Source organism: Mastomys coucha, unplaced genomic scaffold (genome assembly GCF_008632895.1).
Source record: "Mastomys coucha isolate ucsf_1 unplaced genomic scaffold, UCSF_Mcou_1 pScaffold23, whole genome shotgun sequence".
Classification (NCBI taxonomy): Eukaryota; Metazoa; Chordata; class Mammalia; order Rodentia; family Muridae; genus Mastomys; species Mastomys coucha.
The window spans coordinates 82551976-82557248 of record NW_022196906.1 but is presented as its reverse complement, the minus strand read 5'-3'; positions in this window follow the sequence as shown (position 1 = coordinate 82557248).

Below are 5273 nucleotides of genomic sequence, written 5' to 3'. Positions count from 1 at the left end.
ACAATCAACAAATTTCTAATTCCTCATATTTTTGGATTTCAATTGATTAGGATATGTTGGTAATATTACTTTTCATATTAATATATTAAGAAAAAGTAATTATTACTTCCTGTTGTTTTTGTTGTAAGAGGTGGAATTAGAATTGTGTGGATTTGTTGAAAGATTACCTTCTTGCTTCTTCTAGGGTGTAGTTTTGCTCCTTATGTTGATGTTTTACATCCATTATTCTTTGTAGGGCTGGATTTGTGGAAAGATATTGTGTAAATTTTGTTTTGTCATGGAATATCTTGTTTTCTCCACCTATGGTAATTGAGAATTTGGCTGGGTATAGTAGCCCGGGCTGGCATTTGTGTTCTTGTAGGGTCTGTATGACATCTGCCCAGGATCTTTTAGCTTTCATAGTCTCTGGTGAGAAGTCTGGTGTAATTCTGATAGGCCTGCTTTTATATGTTCCTTGACCTTTTTCCCTTACTGCTTTTAAAATTCTTTCTTTCTCTCTTTTTTATTTTTTGTTTAGTGCATTTGGTGTTTTGATTATTATGTGACGAGAGTAATTTCTTTTCTGGTCCAGTCTATTTGGAGTTCTGTAGGCTTCTTGTATGTTCATGGGTATCTCTTTTTTTAGGTTAGGGAAGTTTTCTTATATAATTTTGCTGAAGATATTTACGGTCATGGACCCAGATGTGGCTCTCAGTGGCAGCCTCGGCCAGAGCTTCACCATGTACCCTCAAGTTTCCAGTTCTGCCTCTCTTTTTAAAATATATTTATTTATTTATTATATGTAAGTACACTGTAGCTGTCTTCAGACACACCAGAAGAGGGCATCAGATCTTATTACAGTGGTTGTGAGCCACCATGTGGTTGCTGGGACTTGAACTCATGACCTTCCAAAGAGCAGTTGGTGCTCTTCCCCGCTGAGCCATCTCACCAGCCCTCTGCCTCTCTTCATAGTGCTTCTCTATCTCTTCCATCCATCCACCCTATACCTGCACATTATAGTATGTGGGTAGACCATAAGACAGACAGGCAGGCTTCTGGATGGATGTCTTCCACCCATCCATGCCTCATGGCAGTAGGCAGGCCTCTTTGACTAGTGTATTACAAATATGGCCACTCATGTTTCTCAACATGAGTTCTCGACATCTTGGATGTTGCTGTCCTATCTTTCATACAATTACTATATTAATTTATGATGGCAAATTGCCACGGGCCAGCCGATCCGGGCCTCCCTCAACCTGTGGGAGAAACGGGGTCCTAGTCATGTCAACAAGACTTAGGTGAAGAAATGATGGCAGAGACGACACATGAAGTACAGGATCTGAATGTATTTCTTAAAAATGGCATCAGACTTTTACAGTCATTGTAAAAGAGAGATGGTAAATCTGGCAGCTCAATAGTTGAGGTACATTTGAGGCTACCTAAAACATACTGGGTCTAAAGCAGCAGCTATCTCCTCTAGACTGATGCTACATCCCCGGGCCCAAGTGCTCTGGGCCCGGGGGACTGTGGACTGCATGAATTTGAGTCCTAGCCCATCTAAGTTCTAGTCTTAGTCTGAGGGCCAGTGCAAGTGCAGCACGAGTCCCTCTGCGAGTCCTTCTGCAAGTCCCAGTCCTAGTATACAAAGTGAAAAGCAGGCTTAAGTAGCATACAGCAAGCAGGGCAAATTACAAGAGTCATGTGGTTTTATCCCCTTTTTACTATCTGCCAGCTGCACTTTCCAGGTCATCAGCACTGGCCCCTTATTTTATTTTTTAACCTTTAATTAATAACTAATTAATTAATTAATTTTTTTACAGGAGGTCTCAGACTCCCATGTAGCTTCAGGTAATCTTGGCTTCCCAATCCTTTTCTTGCACTCATTACCCAAGAGCTGGGGTTGCAGGGGGTACGCATAGCTGACGGACATCTGCCTAGTGAATGTAACAGTAGGGCTGTTATGGAAAGCTATGGAGAACCCTGTGATCCTGGGTGGGTCTTCCTGATGGACTTTGCCACAGAGGGACTTCTGGGTTGTTGGAACCCATCATGCTAGGGCCTTTGTTCCTGAGATGATTAGATTACTCAGAGAGGAGTATCCATCTTCAGGGTAGAATTCTGTGCCTGGAAGTTGATATTCTGGGAGCCAAGGAGAAATAAAAGATCAGGAATTTCTGTATTCGGAGTTTCAGATTTGGCTGAAAGTCCCTGTCTATTTCCCATATCATCTACTTTTAATTATACCTAGAATTTTGAAGTTCAGAATTTTAAAGAACTTTTCCATAAAACAAAAATCTAATATAATGTTGACATGAAGGGAGAGAAGGAGTCAACTACTTTCTAGATGGCTACCTAACCCAAACTTTCAGGTTTTATACCCTATCCTTAATGGCATTTTCCAGAAATACCAGCTGTCTCTAGTTCTTGAGACTTTTGGGTATTCTACATTAGACTGCATCAGTCAAGGCTTTCCAGATAACAGGGTCTCTTCCCAGATGTGTATGCATTCCCAACCGATCATCCGTATACTTTCTGACCTCTGTTTCTCGTTGGCCTTACATGTCATTTGCCTTTCCTCTTTTTCATCCCCTGCTTCTTCCTTCTCTTCCCGCCCCCCACTTTATCCTCCTCCACTGCTTCAGTTTCATATGCAGCAACAAAAGGATCATCAAAGGGTATATTCATGGAAAAAGAAAATGTTGGCTTTTATTTTGACTAAACTTCAGAAAAGAGTTCCATAGTGTCTTAGAGTTCTTGAATTTGGAAGATCAAATGATATAGCATTTAACGTGGTTGTTGGCAATTTTGTCTTTCATTTTTTGATGATGCTGAGGAGAAAGGGGAAGAAAAGTGGAAGGGGATAAACAAACCTATAATTAGCCTGAATCTTAGAAATAAACAAAACTCAAAGTTATTGTTCTGTACAGTGTTTCTGACATAGAGAGTAAAATAAATGAAACAAAGATCCATTCTGGGCATAAAGAATGGCATTCACTGCTCAGTTTTCAAGCCTGAAAGTTGGAGTTGTAAAGGAAGAAAGTGTCCCGAGTGTCAAAGGCACAAAGCCTGCAGAATTTCAGCTGAGGGGTGAAGCGGAGGTGGAAGAAAGCAAACTCCGAGGTTGGACAAGCAGTTCTGGATAAAAGAATAAGAAAGTTCTCCAGGGACCAAGTCAGTGGTAAGCCAAATTCTGACTTCTGTTCTTTTCCAAGTCAAGAGATGCTGTTGTGCATGTGCTCTGGACTGGATGGCTGAAAAGCCTTTCTTTGCCTGCCAACCCATCGCCTGCCTGGTTTAAAGATCAACTGTAGAAGAGATCCAGTTATGGGCTTTTAAAAGAAAGACAGAAAAGCAGCTAAGAAAAGAGGGAGCCAGGATGTGTTTAGCTAGTTTAACTTAACGGTTGATAGGAAATAACTTCAATCCAGGTTTTTGGCCGAGTTTACAGCTGGTGAAAGGAACAGGGGTAGCGTTGCCACCAAGGAGTTGCTGGGGAGGACTGCCGTGAGCCTGCTGGCTAAAAGCTTAAAGCCTTTCCCATAGCTTGCCTTTTCTCTGGGTCCTGCTGGAATAGAGACAGAGTTTCACTTTCAGCTTTTTCAGGTGGCTGTGCCACCATGTAAGCCAGATGGCCACAGTATCATAACATAGGCAATATACTTGTATCCTCAAATTAAATTCTTGTGGTGCTCTGGTAGTCATCTGTGGACAAGTAAATGAGCGAAGAGTGAAAACATTAAGAAGGCACTGTGCTCATCTCAATTTAGGTAGAACAAATTGTTGATGGTGGCGGTGGTGGTGGTGGTGGTGGTGGTGGTGTGTATGTGTGTGTGTGTGTGTGTGTGTGTGTGTGTGTGTATGAGAGAGTGAAAAAGTTAGTTTTTCATTTTCTTCTCTGAAAAATAAAAAGAGGAATAACCCCTGAAGATTTTTTGATAGGAAAGTAACTCTGTAACTTTGGTTCAAGCCTTCTGCTGCCTCTGGGTGTTACAATGCTGTCGTAGATGATACTTTATATTCAATGCTCCTTTTGATGACTGACTTTCTTCTGTGCAATCTTGTGAAGCTGTAGTAGACAAAGGTCTGCCATTTTTCAGTATGCTGCTGTTTCTAGAAAGCCACATGTGGTGTTTGCTTTGTGGTACCCAAAAAAGTAGCACTGGGATCTTCAAGTGAGAGTCTAAAATGACAAGAAAAATAACTTTGGCTGAGCATGCAAAAGTAGATTATGAGCCAAATAATCCAGGTCTCCATGGTGACTCTTCCTATAGTTGATCAGCATGGTAGAAAGATTTTATAAATTGTTTTACCTGGTTTTCCTCACATGTTGAGATATAAGAGGATTCCTAGAATCAGAGACCATTCCCTTGGCAAACGATTGTTGAGGGTTGCAAATAATGAAAACTAGGACTTTCGAGTAATATTTTCATCAGAGTCACAGTGTCTACTGAGAGTGTCTAAATATTCTCAGGCTTGATGGTGTGGTGAGAGTTTTGGTTTCTTTAAAAACCCAGTTAAGTTATGTGAATATATTTTTGCTTTAATCCTAGGTGTGGGATATGGGGCTGCCTCAGTTCGTCCATAGCCATTAACTACGATTATCTAGCGCTCTAGTGGGACGTGACTTTTGCCAGCTGCAGATGGTTTAATTCTGAGGACTCTTGAAAAGGTATAAATGTGAGAACCCTGGAAGGCCAGCAACAGCTGCTGCTCCCTCCTGCCTGCTGCAAGCCCCCTGCTCCCCATCCCCGAGCTCATTACGTTTGCTATTGCTGGATTGCCAGACTTCCGAATGTTCTGATGACAAAGAGTGGCTTTGCCCCAAGAAACACAATGATTCTAATCACCAAGAAGTAGTCTGTTTTGTTGGCTGAAAGATGTCAATGCCCCTTTTCCCCTCTAACCTTCTTTGTCTCCTATTTAGTATTTGGAGGTTGGAAGGGATAAGGCTAACATAAGGGAGGTAGAGGTATCAGAACATAATAACATACCCCCACCCCATAGCACTAACATGATAGTGAATCTCCTATGGGTGGTTATCCTTGCAGTAGAGTTAATTGTAATAGAGTTAGATTACAAAACCACAGCTTCCCATCACGTTCCCTCAATGTTCTGAAAGAGTCTTCTACATTACTGCTTCTTAAACTCTTTTATATATTATGACTTTAAAAACATATTTGAAGTCCTGCCCCCCACCCCCCAAGAACTAGGCTTGTTGTTGTCCACTACCTGAGATCTGCAAGCTGCATGCCCACGAGTTCCCACTTGGACTTTTGCAATCAGAGATAACAACA